Genomic DNA, 21,702 nt, shown 5'->3' with positions numbered 1-21,702 from the left:
TGACTCAGTTATGATGGCAGTTCATTCAATCATTCTATAAAAACGTAATGCTTTCCATGTGCCTAGTATCATGTAAGATGTGGTGATTCAATGATAAATAAGAGAGAGACAAAATCTGCCCTCAAATGGGGCTATAGTCCAGCAAGGCAGACAGATACATCAGCCAAACAATTAAGTGTACAGATGGGAACAAATGGGGAAAATACCAAAAGTAGTCTAGAGCAGAAGTTAGGATAGTGTTCCAGAGCTCTCTGCCAACAGCAAAGAATGGTCTTGGCAGCTCAGATAAGTGAGAGGGAGCATCAGAAAAGACAAAGCTGAGAGCCGGCATAGGTGAATGTTCCAGGAGGGAGAGCAAAAGCAGCTACACAAGGGAATAACCACAGCACAGGAGAGCCAAGAACAAGAATTTATCAACAGAGGGACACACCAGTGAATCCGTGAGAGGCAGGCATTCTGACAACCCCTCTTGCATCACCTTAACACTCAGAGTTTTGTGTCATTTTAAGGCAAGAAAGAAAAAGACTACAACAAACATGGTGTTACTATTTCCCAAGACTAAACGTTCTTTCTGGACATTTGAGTCCATGCTAACCAGAAAATTTGCAGTTATTTACTGGGCTGACTACTGGAAAGGGTAGCCCAGTAATCTAGAACAGCCACAGTATCTAGGTAAGGTCAACAAACTCGACAGCAGAGATAGATCAGGAGTGAAATGTCCCTCTCAGCACATTTTACCTGGAATTTCTCATCAACACCATAATTCTACTCTGCATCCCATTAATAGCAAAGGTGAACAAATATTTTGTTCTACTATCTTAGTTGCTCAGCAAACATTTATTGCATATCATTATGTGCCACGGTCAGGGGAGAACTAGGAAAGTGTAAAAGCAAGGATGTTATTAACAGGTCACCTAACACAGTGGAAAGAAACATGCACTTTGGAACCTGATCACATGAGGTTTAAACTGTGATTTGACTTCTCAGATTAGGCACCACACTCCCCACAACGTCATTCCCATAATGTGAGGATAAAAATATTACCCTGAAGCATTGTGCAGGATTGAATGAGACAGTATGTGCGAAGCATCCCTGGAAAGTTCTGCACCAGAAGGTAGTGGTTCAGAAAGAGCTGGATCCCTTGGGCTCAAGCCCATCTTCCTTCTCTCTGCATCAACTCGCCTCCTCACTGGAATTTACAAGCACAGGTACACACACTGTGGTTTGGCTGCCATTCACATACCCTGCCCCTACAAACAGCTGTCTTTGGCCGTCCTTTGTATGAAATTCAACCTGCACACTGAAGGATAGACCTGACTCTTAGCTTAGGTCCTTTTGAGCAGGAAATTTCAGCCGTCAGATGCCTTGACGATGGTCTATAAAGGCAAAGGCTGTGATTTCTTGCACTACCCCGCTGCCCTGGAACTTTTACTCAGTGTGGAATGGTGTGACCAGAAAAAGACTACACTGGAGTCGTCTAACAAGCTGGTTCAGGCAGGGGACCCTCCTGTCCAAGTTTAAGCCCAGGACAATCTGGAAATAAATGCTATAGGAACATAAGAATTTTTAAGAGACAGTCTTTCCACCAGACTATTTCACCAGGTATATTTTAAAAACAATCTTTCTCCCTGAGCTACTCTACTCCTATAGCTATTTTATAGGAATGCTGCTCATGTTCTTTCCTTTTCTGGTTTGAAATTTACTCTGAATCTCTAACAAATCCAAGGTCTTGATATGCTTGCTCGTTGATCTGTACATTCCATAACATTCTTTGGATTAAAAAAAAAAAGTGTGCTGTTACCTAAACTGTGTTCACTATGAATGCTATTGGTCAGTGTGTGGACTTCAATAAATATTTCAGCTACTGCTAATCATATTTTGTATAATGACTTTGTATAACTTTGTGTGTGTTAGTCACTCGTGTCCGATTCCTTGTGACCCCGTGGACTGCAGCCCACCAAAATCCTCTGTCCATGGGATTCCCAGGCAAGAATATTAAAGTGTGCAGCCATTCCCTTCTCCATGGGATCTTCCCAACCCAGGGATTAACCAAGGTCTCCTGCATTGCAGGCAGATTCTTTACTGTCTGAGCCATTTTGTATAATGACTTTGTATAATTTTAAAGGTGGTAAAAGTGTTAGAAATCTACGACTAAATAAGTCTGAGAAATGATACCAAGAAAATTACAAGAAAATATCAATATCATCCAAAGGCTCTTTATAGCCAAATAATTGTCCAAAATATATTTATTCAAATTAATAATGACAGAAATTCTTTTGAACAGTCAGTTCAGTGGCCATATATAGATACAGCTCTGACTCACTTTAACAAAAAGGATCCTTCATATGATTCATTAACTAGTCAGAAAGAGAAGAGTACAATCCCTGATCAAAAGTCAAGGGGCAGGATACACTGAGCTCAGAAATTATAACTCATGGTCTGTGTCAGGGTACTCCAGCTACAGGCTCCGGATGTTCCAGGGATGTACACAAAGCGAGGTTCAATCTGCCCAAACCAAGGTAGGCTCTGGGCCAGAGCAGTAATATCAGCAAGCTGGACAAGACAAATGGAAAGACAGAAAGCCATGACCTTCCCCTTGGTTGCATCATCACACTGATCTCTCAATAAGGGTCCTCTCATCTCCTCTCCCAGTTCCACGGATGACTTGTTCTCTCCTCTCTGATTCATCAAGGCTCATCTTGACAATACAGATGCTAACCCACTGAAATAACCCCAAGGCTGAAAGCTTAAAATACATGAGGGATGAATAAGTGCACCTGGGGTTTCAAGGACTAATGCCATGAAACTGTCATTTCCCACCAAACGCTGTTTCACCCACTCACTCCATGTACATCTGTGGCCCATTCACACTGCATATGGCTGCGGACAGAAAATGCCTCGGTTCAAAACTAGTACAGTGGGTCTGGAAGAGGCTTCTGCGGCAGCGTTGGCTCCTTCTCAGTTTTAGCTTCAAACCTTGTCACCCTAACATAAGGACGCCGAACAAGCCCATACGGAGGCTCAGAAACTTCCAAATACGGGTTCCGCTCTGTGGGTGACTTACTAAAGTGTGGCTTGAGCAAAGGATTATTTAAAGACCTAAAATGCCAAAAGCATCTAACTCTCTCTCTGCTACTTTTAAACATGGCAGTGTTTTCAACCAAACAAAGGAAGATTCTACTCTAGATAAAAAGGGCTTCAGGGCAAGTGTCCCACAGTCTCTCCCAGTAGAACCTCTAAGGAGTTGAAATTCTTGCAAGGAATTCTCTATATTCTTAGCACAATGAATGCTGTCCTTTCCCACCTGTTAGCTTCTCTTCTGAGCACTTAGAATGCAAGGGCACTCTGCCCCACCCACTCTGGTTTCATTAACAATTAACAATGCTGCTGCAGCTGCTAAGTTGCGTCAGTAATGTCTGACTGTGAGACCCCATAGACAGCAGCCCACCAGACTCCTCCGTCCCTGGGATTCTCCAGGCAAAAACACTGGAGTGGGTTGCCATTTCCTTCTCCAATGCATGAAAGTGAAAAGTGAAAGTGAAGTCACTCAGTCGTGTTCAACTCTTTACGACCCCATGGACTGCAGCCCACCAGGCTCCACTGTCCATGGGATTTCCCAGGAAAGAGTACTGGAGTGGGTGCCATTGCCTTCTCTGAACAATTAACACTAGTGAACCACTAACTACTACAGTTCCTGCTTTCCTTTACTTTCCTAGGCTGAATAATATTATTTTGGTAATTCATTCAATGAAAAATTATATAATAAATTTCTATAATACTAAAAGGAATGAAAAGAACAGAAAGCATATGGTCTCTAAGAAGCTTAGAATACAGTTACAGAGGGAAAGGACACAAAACAATATAAAAAACAGACTGTAATTAAATTTTGATATGAGTGATTTAAAAAGTTCGAATAAGCACTAAGGTGACAGAAATCATTATAGATAGGCAAGGGGGTTGGGGGAAGGGCAGCAAAACAGGCGACAGACTGGGCTCCATAGAGGAATTACAGGCATTTGAGCTGGTGAAGGAAAATGGGCTGCTGGAGCAGGGAATTCCTGACTTTTTTTGTGCAATGGACACTTTGTAAGCCTGGAATCTAAGACCTCATCATATTTCAAAATATTTGAAATAAAATACTTGGATCACAGAGGAAATCAATAATAGCCATTTTTGCTATACTGCTTGTTTGGAAAACATGAGTTTGTTCCAGTACAATGATATGTTAGGGAGCAGTCTGGGCATAGCACAGATTCATGTTTGTTTATGCACCATTTCCTCCACAAGAAACACCAGGCTAGTTCAAAACCGGCTCTCACTGAGCCTGAGGCCTCAGAGTACACAGAAGCCCCAGACGGTCCCCAGCTTCCTCAGTGCCCCAGGAGAGCTCTCAGGTGCACCCATCGCACCAGTGTGACAAAGTGGGAGTCGCAATGACCCCACCTCACCGTAACTCACAAGCCTCCCCCACTTCTACAAACATATGCATGTCTTTGTCAAGGTGTGTGCTCAGTTGCTCAGTCATATTGGACTCTTTGTGATCCCATGGACTGTAGCCCGCCAGTCCTCTGTACATGGGATTATCCAGCCATCCCATTCTCTGATGCTCTCCTCTCCTTCTGCCCTCAATCTCTCCCAGCATCAGAGACTTTTCCAATCAGTCAGCTGTTCACATTAGATGACCAAAATACTGGAGTTTCAACTTCAGCATCAGTCCTTCCAATGAACATTCAGGGTTGATTTCCTTTAGGATTGACTGGCTTGATCTCCTTGCAGTCCAAGGGACTCTCAAGAGTCTTCTCCAACACCGTAGTTCACAAAGCATCAATTCTTCAGCACTCAGCCTTCTTTATGGCCCAACTCTCACATCCACACAAGACTATTGGAGAAAACATAGCTTTGACTACACGGAACTTTGTTGGCAAAGTAATGTCTCTGCTTTTTAATATGTTATTTAGGTTTGTCAAAGCTTTTCTTCTAAGGAGCAAGTGTCTTTTAGTTTCATGGCTACAGTCAACATCTGCAGTGATTTTGGAGCCCCAAAAAATACAGTCTGTCACTGTTGCCATTTTTCCCCATCTATTTGCCATGATGGGGCCAGATGCCACGATCTTAGTCTTTTGAATGTTGAGTCTTAAGCCAGCTTTTCCACTCTCCCCTTTCACCTTCATCAAGAAGTTCTTTAGTTTCTCTTCACTTTCTGCCATAAGGGTGGTGTCACCTGCATATCTGAGGTTATTGCTATTTCTCCTGGCAATCTTGATTCCAGCTTGTGCTTCATCCAGCCCAGCATTTTGCATGATGTATTCTGCATATAAGTTAAATAATCAGGGTGACAATATACAGCCTTGATGTACTCTTTTCTCAATTTTGAACCAGTCCATTGTTCCATGTCCAGTTCTAACTGTTGCTTCTTGACCTGTATACAGGTTTCTCAGGAGGCATGTAAGGTGGTCTGGTATTCCCATCTTCCACAGTTTGTTGTGATCCACACAGTCAAACGCTTTAGTATAGTCAATGAAGCAGATGTTTTTCTGAAATTCCCTTGCTTTTTCTATGATCCAAAAGATATTGGTAATTTGATCTCTGGTTCCTCTGCCTTTTCTAAATCCAGCTTGAACATCTGGAAGTTCTCAGTTCATGTACTGTTGAAGCCTAGCCTGGAGAATTTTGAGCATTACCTTACTAGCAACTGGAATGAAAATAATTGTGTGATAGTTTGAACATTCTTTGATATTACCCTTCTGTGGGATTGGAGTGAAAACTGACCTATTCCAGTCCACTGCTGAGTTTTCCAAATTTGCTGGCATACTCAGTACAGCACTTTAACAGCACCATCTTTTAGGATTTTAAATAGCTCATCTGGAATGACATCACCTCCAGTAGCTTTGCTTGTAGTAATGCTTCCTAAGGTCCACTTGACTTCACATTCCAGGATGTCTGGCTCTAGGTGAGTGACCACACCTTTGTGGTTATCTGGGTCATTAAGACATTCTTTGTATAGTTCTTCTGTATATTCTCGCCACCTCTTCTTAATCTCTTCTGCTTTTGTTAGGTCCTTGCCATTTCTGTCCTTTATTGTGCCCTTCTTTGCATGAAACATTCCCTTGGTATCTCTAATTTTCTTGAAGCGATCTCTAGTCTTTCCATTTTATTGTTTTCCTCTATTTCTTTTCATTGTTCACTTATGAAGGCTTTCTTATCTCTCCGTGCTGTTCTTTGGAACTCTGTATTTAGTTGGGTATATCAGAGCAGAAATAATGACTAGCACAATGCTGCCACTGAAAATCAATGAGCATCCCCACAGACACAATGAGTCAATTCTAATAGTCCCCTAATATTGACCCACTTGCTCCAGAGTGACTCCCAGAAGGAGAACCTAACTCCCTGAGCCAAGGTGACAACTTAGCATCTGGTTGTCAGAGGCAGAGAGGTAAGAACAGCCTTCTGCCAAGGTTGTACATGACAGACAACTGGAAGACAACCTACCCTGGAAGGGGGTTGAGTCTGAGTGGTCGAAAAAAATGACATCTGTCAAGTAAGTCTGCTCTCTTTAGCATCACTAGTATCCAGGATGTCTATAATTTGGCTTGTCTGATATTTCTAAACCTGAGTCCTCCATCTGGGAAAAAAAATCTCTTCTACATTTCTGTGGGTCTTGTACCATCTCACATACAAGACGTTGCGTTTAGACTGAATGATATTCTTTGTGCTTCTTTGGCTTATTTCTTTCTAACTTGAGAAGTGCTTTTTGAAGGCCAGTATCTCATGGTAGTCATCTGCCTTCAATCCCCACTTGTGCTCAGCACAGGCCTTCTACAAAGAGCTGCTTAATGCATGTCTGTGTTCTGGGTGGATGTGTTCTAAGGCAACTTAGCATGTACACTTGGAAATGTGCCACTTCCATTTGTCAGGATCGAACCTCTTCCAAATCAGACCTTTTTATTTCAGCTCACAGGAGATCTCTGCCCTAAAGGCCTTGAACTAAACCTCAGTAAAACAGATTATAAACCAGCCCAAACCACCAAAGATTTTATCAATGTGCATGTGGCTTTGGAATGAGCGAAGAGCTGGCACAGAGCCTTGCTGAGGCTGCCAGTGAGCTCCTGAAGAAAGCCAGAGAGGAGTGCATGCCCTCAGTACTGTGCTCTGGGAATCCCTGCTTATTGTGCCTTTCCATACACTGCATAAGCTAAACAAAAAGGAGTCTGAATTATTAGTTGTCTAACAAAATGAAAGAAGGTAAAGAGCATCCTATTATTTTTTCTAATCTAGAGGAAAGAAACAGCACATTTCACTTGGCTCAGAAAGAAAGATATTACATTTGTGAAGAGGATAATCTCCTCCACCCCATTTAAACGAAGAAATACTTAAAGAGGTTATAATGGGAATTTTATCTCCAGACTCAGACGGTTCCCTTGCACAATGGTTTCTCCTTCCAGCCACGACTAGCACGTGGGGAGGCTTTAATCCTCCCACCTCTCCAGGAAATCATAATAGCCATCTTTCCTGAGTTATTGAGGAGAAAGAGAACAGAACACAGGCCCATTATGTGCTTCCATAAAGCAGTTACATCATGTAAGAAAATAAAAAAGCAAACATGTAACTCAAAGATAGCCTCATAGGCAGCCAAGTCCAGGTTCTGACCAAATAAATTTTGCAGATGAAGTAAGGTTTTGCATTTAAGTGAGGTTTTCTGATTATTCTAGATAAGAAGTATAATGAAAAGTTACAAAGTTCAGAGAAGAGGTGGAATACCCAATTATGTACAAAAAACAAATGATAATAATATGGACAAGTATTTGCCCACAGAAAGGGCCACAGATGCACAAATACCATCCTTTGTTTTTCTGTATAATAGAAAGAAGAACGGAGAAGGCAATGGCAACCCACTCCAGTACTCTTGCCTGGAAAATCCCATGGACAGAGGAGCCTGGTAGGCTGCAGTCCACGGGGTTGCTAAGAGTCGGACACGACTAAGCGACTTTACTTTCACTTTTCACTTTCCTGCATTGGAGAAGGAAATGGCAACCCACTCCAGTATTCTTGCCTGGAGAATCCCAGGGACAGAGGAGCCTAGTGGGCTCCCGTATATGGGGTTGTACAGAGTCGGACACGACTGAAGCAACTTAGCAGCAGCAGCAGAAAGAAGAAAGAATTATTTTCCAGTCTTATACATGTCTCTGAGTTCTTATTCTATACTTCTGTTATCAGCCAGTTAGTAAATAGATGTGGGAGTACTCTCTAGAAGGCTGTTTCAGCCTCACAAGTACACTGGAAAGCACGAGAAATGCAAAACTGAGGGGAAGTCGGGCTCCCATTTCATTATGATTGACCATCTAGTGAGTCAGAGCACCATTGTGAAACTGTTCTGAATGGAAATAAGTTTTTTTTTTTCCTGCTGAACTCATGACCATGCTCTAAAGAACACTAAAAATAAAATTCTAGAGCCACAAAGACCATTGAATTCCTATCACTTTACCAGAGAGTAACCTGGGCTTAAAGTAGTCAAGTGCTCTGGCCCAGCACGTATTCCCAAGCTGGCAGGTGTCTGGTCTCCTGTCTCTAGCACGGGGCCTCTCCTGCTGCCTTTCTGGTTCCCATCCACACCACAGTGACAGGGGTCATTCCATGTCCCAGAAGTGACTGCTGCTGGATTCTGAAAGATGCTCTGTGACTGAGATAGAGCTCAAAGAGTAAGGAAGAGCTCCTGCAGCTGTGATTCCCTTCAGGTTCAGGGTGCTCACCACACATGCATACACATACTTCTTCTACCCTCTGCCTCACCTCTATCAGTAACTCACCACCATGGGCATCAGGGTTACAATTCCTGAAAGATCCTTGAGTGAGCGAGTGAAGACGCTTAGTCGTGTCCAACTCTTTGCGACCCTATGGACTATAGCCTACCAAGCTCCTCCGTCCACGGGATTTTCCAGGCAAGAGTATTGGAGTGGGTTGCCGTTTCCTTCTCCAGGGGATCTTCCCAACCCAGGGATCGAACCTGGGTCTCCCACATGGTAGGCAGACACTTTACCGTCTGAGCCACGAGGGAAGTCCTTAGGAGAGATCCTTAGGAGAACCAAAAGTCAAAGACATTTAAAGATTCGGAATACAGCAACTTCCATCCTTGTTACCATGTTAATACTTAAAACGGAAAGAAGATTCACATACACAGAGACTTGACGAAGCAAAATCAGTGATCTGCAAATGCCTTGTCTCTAAAAGAGCACCATCTCTTTTAAAGAAAGAAAGTGAAGAGAGCCAAGGCCAAAGCTAAGCTTAAAAGGGTAGTACCAACGAAGACGTGTGCAACTCAGAACTAGGCACCAGCTTGAAAAATGCTGGGAATATACAGTATGGAGGTAATAAATTCTCCAAGCAAACACAGACCCATCAGCCTTGTACCTCACACGAAGTTTGATCAGTGTGAATTTAGAGGCAGAGAAGAGCAGCAAGCAACCACTCATGGATCCCACAGACCTTAATTTCTCCTTTAGAGACCTGTTTTCCTAAGTCCAGCACACAAAGCAAATGCAATCAATACATCTTCAAGCCACAAGAAGATGTTTGCTTCTTTGGAACATAGTAAAGGATCAGGATCATGTTCACTTCTGCTTGTGAACAGCATGGTTATGGCCATAACTCTGTTGTTCCTGGAAGACAGAGGAAATAGGTGAGACTTGATACTCAAGGATTAGTTTTCTTCGCTATCAAAAGGCTCCTTTGTTTTCCTGGAGATTAGTTTTCTTAAGCGGTAAAAAGGAGAAACTAAACTAGTTGTTCTTTAAGTTCATTTCCTGCTTTGAGATTTTAGTAATCCATACTTCTGAGGCCCTCAAGCATTTTGTTTCATGCTAATTCCTTTTCCTGTCTATTTCCGCTTTATTGTTTCACATTCACACTAATGTGCTAACACTACCACATAGTGATTCAGAGTGTGAATCTGGCAGTGCAGCAACGTGAATGTGTGGAAGATTTGATTTCTAAGCCTCAGTTTCTCAGTCTTTAAAATGAATACCTGTCTCATGGGGACATTTCAAGTCCTAACATCACATTAAAATGACAGAGTGAGCCCAAAGCGAACAGTAAGTGACATGGAGAAAGCACTCAAAAGCTGATAGCTGTCATTACACTTTATCATCATTTACTTGAGACCTGGTCTTAAACATGAAGGATACAGCACTGGAGAAAAACAGACAACCCTTAACTCCTTGAGATCAATAAACGTTCTTTCTGAGAATTAGCATAATTGGAAAGCCAATGTGAAAAAGACTAACAATACTTTAAAACCTAGAAAAGCTGCTGTTCTTCATACTGATAAAAATCTTTTAGGAGAGAAGTTCCCAGGACTTAGCAAAGTGCTACAATAAATACTGTGTATTCAAACAGAGAGCAACTCAAGAGGGCACTTTGACAAAGCCTGGAGATTTATCCTGATGTTTTTTGTTTTTTGTTTTTAATTTTATGTCTATGCTTCAAGGAAGCAGCTATATGAGTCTTCCTGGTGGGCCTGTTAAGGCATTTGTCAGACTTCTGGCTCCCTTAAATTCATTAAATTTAAAGTCAAAGTATGGCAAACACCAAAAAGAAATAAATATGTCTTATTTCAATTTTGCAGAATACAGCTAAACTCAAGCCAAAGGGATTAGATAGAATATATGAGAAAATCATTCATTTTTAAAGTTAATTTGCAAAGATCTCTCCATAGGGTTATTATGAATGAATGCATAGCAAGTTCTCAGGATTACTCAGATTCTTTGAAACTGACTATGGCTCAGTTCTGGTTGTCTGTGAGTATGGTTTGATCACTTTGCCTGAACTCAGCACAGGGTAGATTGAAACAGGAGACTGACAGAGGCACATGGAGTGCTTCTCCCTAACCAGACACTGAAAATGCTGAAATAACTAGCAATCTGTCTGTGGAAGAGCCTAGAAAAGAGGACACTATCCCAGAAATAACTGCCTGGCTCCAATGTATAAAATATATTCACTGGGGATGATGATAATGCAGTGTTTATTGGGCACATGTATGCCTGGTGCAGTTCTAAAAGCTGCAGACACCATACCTCCTGTATTTCTGAAAGAGGAATTTGTGCCCCTTTTAGGGCTATTCCTTGCCCTTCCCCCACTCAGCTCTGTATTACAGAGCAAGTGATGCAGGTTCCCCTGTACACCATCTAGCTGTGCTTGGCTACAGGAGTGAACGAGAGGAAAGCCAGTGTATTTCTTGTCTCTCTCTGTGCTTTATGCAGAGTCACCCGAGATTTCCTCCATGTCTCCAACTCCACCATAATTACAACTTCCTAAAGGTGACCTCTGGAGAAGGCAATGGCACCCCACTCCAGTACTATTGCCTGGAGAATCCCATGGACAGAGGAGCCTGGTAGGCTGCAGTCCATGGGGTCGCTGGGAGTCGGACATGACTGAGCGACTTCACTTTCACTTTCCACTTTCATGCATTGGAGAAGGAAATGGCAACCCACCCCAGTGTTCTTGCCTGGCGAATCCCATGGATGGAGAAGCCTGGTGGGCTGCAGTCCATGGGGCCCCACAGAGTCGGACATGACTGAAGCGACTTAGCAGCAGACTTAGCAGCAAAGGTGACCTCAACCCCTGGACTTCAGTAACACAGTCTCCAGTAGGTTGCCCTCCAGGTTAGGGTTCATAGATGCTCCCTGCTGTTGCTAATACTGGGGCTTCCCTGGTGGCTCTGAAGTAAAGAATCTGCCTGCAGTGCAGGATACCCGGTGGGTTGTTTAGTGACCCCACTTGGCTTCTCAGCTCCTCCTTCATCTAATCAATTAAATTCCCTCTGATTCAAACACTTAAGATGGTATTTTTCTTTTTTGAACCATTATTATTCTCGTCTTACAGATGAAAAAAATTAAGAGGTGACTTGCCCAAGATCACATGTTAGAAACTGGCAATCACTGAGTCCAGTGATTCTGAAGCCAATGCTTCTGACTGATTCATTATATTGTCATTCCTTAATGAATAGTATAAAAGTGTGAAGGTTATTCTATTGCATGCGTGCTCAGTTGTGTCCAACTCTTTGCAACCCTATGAACTATAGCCCACCAGGCTCCTCTGTCCATGGGATTTTCCAGGCAAGAATACTGGAGTGGGTTGCTATTTCCTCCTCCAGGTGATCTTCGCAACTCAGGGACTGAACCTGAGTCTCCAGTGTCTCCTGCATTGGCAGGTGGATTCTTCATCCACTGAGCCACAGGGTTAGAAGTATATAAAGAGACTCTTATCTAACTCTACTTCATTAACAATGATCCTCCCCATACCCACTGTCTTGCTGCCAGTCTTCCCCAGAAGGATATAGTGAGGGGGTTGCTTTGGACTGTGAGCTTTGCTTGGGGCATCTTAGTTTATACTTAAGTCAGTAACAATAGAGATCTCCACTCACTAGTTTTGGTTCTTGACTTTTCCTGGTCATCGTAAATTTACTGTTACAAAGTAAATATACCATAAGTTGTTATGGAAAAACTCAAGCAAAGTTTTGGCCAACCCCATCCATATCATGCCCTTCCTGAACCAGGCACCAATTTCTTACAGAGGAAAATTAGGAAAAGATGTGACCACACGAAAGAACCACTCTAAGAACAGAGTTCTTCTGATTTTCCAGCAATAACTCTTTCTATAAAACAATTCTTGGGCACTCTATCCTCTAATCTGCCCAATGAAGTCTTTATGCAAGAGTCCTTCCACCTTCCATCAACTAATTCAGGTTTATAGCAAAAGCAACACAAGAGATAGTCTAAACACACACAAAAATTAATTTATTAAATTTTAATTTGCCATAATTTCTGGCTAAAGATTTTCTCTTTAAGAGGAGCTATTTAGGTAAGAAAAAATTATATATACATATATATTATATAAAAGGATATACATATTCTTCTGTAAAGGTGTTTATATATATAGTTTTGTGTACAATGCCATCATCACTTTAAAATTTTTTAATATTTAATTTATTAAACAGTTGCATAAAATATATCAAATAGGCCTGCCACAAACTGCACTTATATTTGAGTACTAGGTAATGTCCAGTTTTTTTATTATAAGTATTATTGTTATGAACATCTTTTTGTAAAAATGACTGCATTTTAGATTTTTCTCTAGGCGAGATTCTTAAGACAGGATAAATTTCTAAAAGTTCAATTATTGAGCCAAGGGAATATACAGGCTCAAAATCTTGAAACATACTAACAAATTGGTTTCCAGGATAATCCAAATTTCTATATGAATAAAACCACTGAAATAATTCTGAAATAGATTCATTGTCTCCTAACAAACCTGTTTTCTTTACCAAAAGAGACAAGTTTATATTCACTGAGTAAAATATAAAACCTATTAGTTTAATTAAGAACTTTAAATTTATGACTACTGTTTTCTCACTTTTCCTTTTCTTCCAGGTTCTAAAATCTTACGAGTACAAAGAAGTAAAGAATACATATGCAACATGCATGTTTATAATAGACTTCCGAATTTGCCAGGATGATTTTTTTTTCCTTTTTGTCAAGGTCATAGAAACGATGAATCATCTTTTTCATTTGTCTAATTCCTAGTCTTGCAAAGGGAAATTCACCTAAGACCCCCTCCCTGTGCTGAGTGACTCTGACAGTACAGAGTATGTGAGAAGGCGTGGATCCTACTCCTGACATTCTAACACAAGCTGAAGAAAGTAATCTGTTGACATTCAGAAAGCTACAGGCAGAAAGGAAAGCTACAATTTTCTCTCTATATTCACCTTGCAGAATTTCAGAACAGCAGTCAGACACTGTTTCCTAAGTTCTTAAAGTATCATGATTTACTACCTCTTCAGGAAATGACAGGAAAATTTGTTCAATCCATTTCCCATGGTTTCACAAAATCTAGGCCAAATTGCTCTCCTAATATTCATTGCTGTGCCCACTCCACCAGATAGTAACCATGACTCATGGTGAGATATTCGGCTACACTCACGAAGTATGGGACAGGAGATGTATCACCTGACCGCACCCCCACTGATATCTGAGCCACTCCCGAATCTCAGTCTTAGTTTTATCTGTAAAATAAAAGAGTCTGAGTTAAAAGAGACAAACACCCTTCTGTGTTCTAACATTCCATAATTTTAATGAGTCCTTATAAAGCATTGCTTATTTTTTAATGCTAAATATTCCTTCATTTTTTCTATATCCCAGTGTAACGGTAACATTTAAATAATAGTATTCTACCAACTTCAGGAATCACATGATGCAGACTATTTAATTCATTAATTCATCCCACAAACATGCATTTTTTGGCACTGTTGTAGTCCTGGGCTTGAAACAATGATCTAAAAGGAGGCCCCTGCGCCCATAGAGCTTACATTCTAGACTGTAAGCATGCGAACAAATAGACAAAATTATTTCAGGCAGACAGAGTGATGTAGCAGTGGCTGGGTGAGGGCAAACATGCCATTCTCAGCAGGGGAGTCTGCAAAGTTATCTCTTCAGAGGACAGTTGAGCTGACCTGAATGATGCCAAGAGCCAGCATGTCCAAGGTAGCCAAGTAGAGGAAATGAACTGGGGGCCTAGCTCAAAGGCCCCCAGCGGGAATGAGGCTGGCTAGCTGAAGAAACAGAGAAGGCTAATGTGGTTGGAAGTCAGTGAGCAGGAGGAGAGACTAGGAGATGCAATCAGTAGGAGCTAGATCATGCAGACATTTGCAGATGATGATAAGGAGTTTTGCTTTTAGTCTAAGAGCAATGACAGGCCATGGAGGTTTAAAGCAGGGGACTGATGAGATCTGATTTATATCTTAAAAAATCACCTCACCATGACTGCTGTACAGAGAACAGATTGTATATTTTATTGCCAGCCATATTGGAAAGGACTACTGTTCTCTTACAACAGTATTGATAGTACTTCTTTTGGTGAAAAAAAGCAAAATATGCTGGATAAAATATTTTTAAATGTTTAAATACAGACATTATCTAGAAATAAATGGAAATGTTCAGACACCAAAATCAATAGAAAGCACAAATCTAGAGAGCTAGGTGTCCTCCTGAAGCTAGCCACTCGCCTGGTAGCATCCACCCACCTTGATGACCTAAAATGAAACCCACTGAAGACAAGCCAACTGCACAGTGTGGAGCAGAATTAACACAGCTGCATGGTCTCACCTCCCCAAGAGCTGTGAGGTCCACAGACTATCATTTCTTCCTCCACCTCCTCCACCTCTTCTGCCCACAGTGTGGAGAGATGGTTCTCAATCTTAAGTATGAAAGCTGCTTTTTAACATCAGAAATCTTCTTTAATTCTCCTTCATACACACATATACACGCACAAAGAAGTTGTATTTTCACTTATTTAATCCAGTATCATTTCCTAAGAAACTCAAGAATTGATAGACCCCAGGGAATAAGTCTGTGCACACTCTGTAGTTCAGCTTCGATACAGGAACAAGTGGAACAGAGGAGAGAAGACCAAAAGCCATCAAGGTGCCAGATCATAGAGTGAAAACTCACCATGACTCAAGACTCCAAAGAACTGTCATCTAGACCCAGTGTCCCCTCCTGACTAGAGTAATCACAATCAGCTCACAAGATTAAGAACTGCCTTTCAAATTAAGTGGGCAGGTTTCAGACCACTGTCCATCTATTTTGCTGAGCAACATACCCAAGTGTTCTTCAAAGTATATAGTAAGCGCTCAAGTGTTTGTTAATTTGCCTCGTCTCAGTAAAACCTCAGAAGGCTTGGTAGTGTCTCTTGGCCATCAGGACCAATAGGAAAAAACACAGATGGGGCGCAGGCTGGTTTGAATTTGTTGTCCCCTTCTGCTGACAAATCCTTTTCAGTTAGCAAACAAGACCTAGGTAGCAAAGCTGCAAATTCTTATCATTCTTTCCTCCTTTCCAAGTGTTTCTCCTCCCAGCTTCTCATCTGATGCACCAAACACACAAAAAAAGCAAAGTAGAGTATTTAAAAAAAAATGTATGTGCTTCCTGCATTGTAAAACTAAATGAAATATACTCCTTGAATGAGTAAATCTACCTCTGGAATTCCAATTTTTAAAAAAACTTAAATATGGAAATGGTTTCTACACAACGGCATTCCACATAGCATTAGTCTCAACAGCAAGAAAATTAGAAACAGCCTAACTGATCTATGACACATTCCTTGATGAAACAGTTATATACATATTAGAGATGAGAATTCTCATGAGACAATGGTAAGCTCAACTTCTCAAATTCAATTTCCAATGCAATGACCTTCGTGGAACTTTAGGGTATTTGTTCTTTATTTTTTCTCCAGCTTGTGTCTATTTTACGAGAGAGGGAGGGAGGGAAGAGGGACGGGAGAGCTTTCAGGAACTTGTGTTACTTTAACAACTCAATATACATTTGAAAGGCAAAATGTACAGGAAATAGACAATGTTGATCTTAGCCTCAGCACCCTAACATAAACAGGAATGGAAAGAAATCCCATACACAAACATTCTCTGAAAACAGAATCTCTAATTCTATTTTGCTAGAAATCAAATGAAAGTGAAAGAAGAGAGTGAAAAAGTTGACTTAAAGCTCAACATTCAGAAAACTAAGATCATGGCATCTGGTCCCATCACTTCATGGCAAATAGATGGGGAAACAGTGGAAAGTGTCAGACTTTATTTTGGGGGGCTCCAAAATCACTGCAGGTGGTGATTGCAGCCATGAAATTAAAAGACGCTTACTCCTTGAAAGGAAAGTTATGACCAACCTAGATAGCATATTCAAAAGCAGAGACATCACTTTGCCAACAAAGGTCTGTCTAGTCAAGGCTATGGTTTTTCCAGTGGTCATGTATGAACGTGAGAGTTGGACTGTGAAGAAAGCTGAGCGCTGAAGAATTGATGCTTTTGAACTGTGGTGTTGGAAAAGACTCTTGAGAGTCCCCTGGACTGCATGAAGTTCCAACCAGTCCATTCTAAAGGAGATCAGTCCTGGGTGTTCATTGGAAGGACTAATGCTGAAGCTGAAACTCCAATACTTTGGCCACCTCACGCGAAGAGCTGACTCACTGGAAAAGACTCTGATGCTGGGAAGGATTGGGGGCAGGAGGAGAAGGGGACGACAGAGGATGAGATGGCTAGATGACATCACTGACTCGATGGACGTGAGTCTCAGTGAACTCTGGGAGTTGATGATGGACAGGGAGGCCTGGTGTGCTGCGATTCATGGGGTCGCAAAGAGTCGGACACGACTGAGTGACTGAACTGAACTGAGGATTCAAATTTAGAAATCATTAGAAGAAATGTTCCAAGTGGTATTAGTTGCAAAGTAGATATGAAAGGGTATCTTCATGGAAGCACTTATCCAAACTATAAAAAATACTAAACTAAAATCTAATACTACAAAGCAAGTTTAAAATCAAATAGCTCAGAATTTATTTTCTTGTACTCCTCACTGTGGATGGTGACTGCAGCCATGAAATTAAAAAGACATTTACTCCTAGAAAGAAAAGCTACGACCAACCTAGACAGTATATTAAAAAGCAGAGACATCATGTTGCCAACAAAGGTCCATATAGTCAAGGCTATGGTTTTTCCAGTAGTCATGTATGGATGTGAGAGTTGGACCATAAAGAACACTGAGTGCCAAAGAATTGATGCTTTTGAACTATGGTACTAGAGAAGACTCTTGAGAGTCCTTTGGACTGCAAGGAGATCAAACCAGTCAATCCTAAAGCAAATCAACCCTGAATGTTCCTTAGAAGGACTGAAGCTGAAGTTCCAATATTTGACTACCTAATGTGAAGAACTGACTCATTGGAAAAGACTCTGATGCTGAGAAAGAAAGAGGACAGGAGGAGAAGGGGGCAACAGAGGACAAGATGGTTGGATGGCATCACTGAGTCAGTGGACATGAGTTTGAGCAAAATTCTGGGGAGAGAGTGAAGGATAGGGAAGCCCGGCATGCTGTAATCCATGGGGTCACAAAGAGTCAGACATAACTTAGAACAACGGCAAAGAAAGTTGTAGAGAGCACAGCACAATAGGAAAAAGTGAAAAGTAAACTGCTTTTTAATACAAAAGTTATGACCAACCTAGATAGCCTATTCAATAGCAGAGACATTACTTTGCCAACTAAGGTCTGTCTAGTCAAGGCTATGATTTTTCCAGTGGTCATGTATGGATGTGAGAGTTGGACTATGAAGAAAGCTGAGCACCGAAGAATTGATGCTTTTGAACTGTGGTGTTGGAGAAGACTCTTGAGAGTCCCTTGGATTGCAAGATCTAACCAGTCCATTCTGAAGGAGATTAGCCCTGGGACTTCTTTGGAAGGAATGATGCTAAAGCTAAAACTCCAGTACTTTGGCCACCTCATGCAAAGAGTTGACTCACTGGAAAAGACTCTGATGCTGGGAGGGATTGGGGGCAGGAGGAGAAGGGGATGACAGAGGATGAGATGGCTGGATGGCATCACCAACTCAATGGACATGAGTCTGAGTGAACTCCAGGAGTTGGTGAAGGACAGGGAGGCCTGGTGTGCTGCGATTCATGGGGTTGCAAAGAGTCGGACACGACTGAGTGACTGAACTGAACTGAACTGAATACAAAGTAAAAAGCAAATCGCTATTTTTCTCATATGCAGGTAGTAGCTCGATACTCTGTGACTCAAACACTGAATGCATCTGATTTCAAGTGCTAGAAAAATTAACATTAATTAAGCTGAGGGAATTACTGCACTTGTGTTTTTATATCAATTGAATCCACCTAAGGAGAATTAAAACACAAAAAGCTGAAATAAAACTGATGTAATTTATGTCACTATTGCTAATTAAAATGTTGAGGCTTTCCCAGTTAAAATGACTAAAATTAGAACTCACACATCTCACATCTAAGGAAAATCAAACTGAAATCACATATGTTTCTCAAGGTAGCAAATAGCTTTTCTTTTCCTTTTTTCCTATTTGCAGCATTCAGCAGTAGAGCAGATTAAGAGATCAGAATCATGCCACTTTAAATGACTGACATTTACTGTCTAAGGTAGAGCTCAAGGGTTTCAATTCAAGTAAAAGTCCAAGGATGCAAATACCAATCGAATGACTTACTGGGCTAGGAGAAGGTGAGTAAGTGCCTTATAAAACTTATAAACATGGTTTCTAAACAAAAGCTTCAAATGATGAAAATGATATTCCCTTATTCAGTCCAGTATTATTTGAAGGATCATGACATCTCTTTTAATAAATAAGAAGTATCTGAATCCTATAGCTTTTTGAGGGTTCTTTCTTCTTTATCTTTTGCACATTAAAATCAAAGTGGTTTTCAAGTAAATTGGGGGGGTGCAAAAATACACAGGCCTATAGAGTACTGTGTTGGGACAATGGTTGATGGCTTGGGAAGCAGTTGTACATTATCTTTTTAAAAACAATATTTAATGTCCAGTACAGACAGTAATGTCGACAAACAGATTGCCAACCAGTTGGAATGTGGACCCAGGTGGAGAGCCACTCAAATAAGCCTCCTAAGTAGGTTACAGAGTCATTCCTGGAGATTATAAGGAAGAATTTCAAACAGCACCATCTGTTAGAACTACCACCCTGAAAAAACTACACTAGCTGGCTATCACTTAAAACACCATGGGCGTTCACTGCACCTGTGCTGGAACAGCATGGCGATAATCCATGGTCACATCCTGGCTCTAGCTTTGTAAGCCATGGCTTCAACTCAACCCCATTCAATCAGAGGCCTGAGGTACCAGATACTCGGAGGTGCAAAGATGTGTCTTCCCACAGATGGCCCCTGGAGTCCTGCTAGGGCCCGAGCCTCAGGTCCTCCTTGTAGGACCCCAGCTCCCACTTATATCCTGTCCCAAGTCTCCAGGTTAGGAGCCCTGCACTCAGGCTTCCCACTCAGATAGCATCACCATGCACGCTTACCTTACCCCTATGCACTGGCTACCTCCTGAGCCATCCTTAACAAGGGGTACAAGCACAGATGCCACTGGTGCCCAGTAGGTCACAAAAATGGGTGAAGTGTGGCCAGACCTGTGTGAATGGTTGGGAGGTAGCAGATGTGGGCCCCATCTATAGAAGGCCACCCCACTCAGCCCCAGGAGGTTGTCAACATGCAGGATGCAGGAAGGATATTGCCAAATGGCCTGAATCTTCAAATATACACATATTAAACTGATTTGCAAATGTTGGTCTTTTTTTCTTAAACTGTTTGGGACAAACAAAACATCATAATGTGGGGTTTCTATAGCTGATTTTAGTCAGGTTTGGAATTCTAAAAACACCTTGATACAGTCACCCATGACTGTGACCTCAAAAGCTTCCTGCTCTGTTCCCTCTTCTTAGAATCTCTCCAGAGCTTCAGATAGTGCAGGGCATGAATCAGACAAGCTTCACAGGCACTTCACCAAAGAATTCCCATCCCACCTGCTATTGTTTCAATCAATTCAACTCTATAACAGACAGATAAAAGAGGCTCAACCATTCTTGGCAGTCTTCTCTAGAAACTGCCTCAGCTTCTTGGATGACCCAGAAGTAAAGATAAGAAACTCCATTTGTGGTAGTAGAGAAAAGGGCCTTTGCTTGAAGCCAAACAGCCACAAGCAACAACAGCACAGTCTCTAAGATCTGTCTGGTTCAGCCTCTGTGGTGGAGATCATGAACTGCCTTCCAAATAGTCACTTTCTCCTTCTTCCTTAGTAACAGAACTCCACCAATAGCTAGGCATATCGCTGCTTGACGAAACAGTCTGAATTTCCCAGCCTCCCTTTCAAGTAATTAAGGTCATGTGACTAAATTCTGACCAATGAAATATAAGAGGAAGTACTGTATGGGCTTCTGGGAAGGAAGGTTCCCCTGCCTTTCCTGCTGGCTGGAATGCAGAGGTAATATCTAGAACTCCAGCAGCTATCTGGAGTTAACTTTGAGAATGGAAGCCATGTGTTTAGAAAATGGATTACAGAAACAGAAGGAAACTGGGCTCATGACAACATTCTAGAATCGCCATGCCATTCCGTCTGTCTACTTCCAGACTTTTTTTTAACACGAGAGATCAAACCTTTGTCCATTTAAGCCACTTTTTGAAAGGATTATTCATAGCTGAATGTCATCCTTAAGCAGCACGGTATCCCCCTTTCCCTTGGCCATCTTTGCTCCATCCAGTTCTTTGATCCTTTTTAAACTGCTGTTCTCTTGTGAACTAAATTCTCCTATATACTCAAAGTTTTTCTGTCACTCTTCCACCCTAATCAATACTTGCCATTTTCCTGATGATAAAACTTCTCTTCCAAGGCAGAGACTTTTTCTTTTGCCTGTCTTTTCAGCTTAGCAAGGCTCACAGTTACTTAACAAATGGCATTTCTCTCCTCTCTCTGGAGACAAACTGAAATGTACACTCCCTTGGGTATGAAAATTATGCTGTTGACCCATCATCCCTAAAGCATCTTGAGAAAGTATTTTTTGCCACCTTTCCACCTCTCCCTTTCTCTTCTCAAAGATGGGCAGCATGAACAGGCAGGGCAATAGAGCAAAGGCTGAGGCCATAAGAGAGAGTAAAGCTAAATGGCTCACCTGCCAAAAGAACTCACTGCTTTGACCTCTGATTAACATTATGCCTTACCCCATAGAAATAAGCAGCCTTAGACATCCGCTAGAATATTGGTATTTTCAATCTCTAGTTTGAATGACAGGACCCTGGAGGCAAAACATTTCCTGTGGAGATTCTGTACTTCTGCCTGC

At 41.6% G+C, this 21,702-nt stretch overlaps 1 protein-coding gene across 8 annotated transcripts in view; it reads right to left on the bottom strand.

Moving 5' to 3' along the window:
- The window catches only part of PDE4D (phosphodiesterase 4D), a 1,602,952-nt gene that overhangs the window by 1,420,907 nt on the left and 160,343 nt on the right, over positions 1-21,702 (bottom strand). The gene's annotated exons all lie outside the window — the stretch shown is intronic.

The sequence above is a fragment of the Bos indicus genome, chromosome 20 (genome assembly GCF_029378745.1).
Source record: "Bos indicus isolate NIAB-ARS_2022 breed Sahiwal x Tharparkar chromosome 20, NIAB-ARS_B.indTharparkar_mat_pri_1.0, whole genome shotgun sequence".
Classification (NCBI taxonomy): Eukaryota; Metazoa; Chordata; class Mammalia; order Artiodactyla; family Bovidae; genus Bos; species Bos indicus.
Note: the sequence above shows the minus strand (reverse complement) of the source record. Positions and strands in the feature narration are given on the sequence as shown.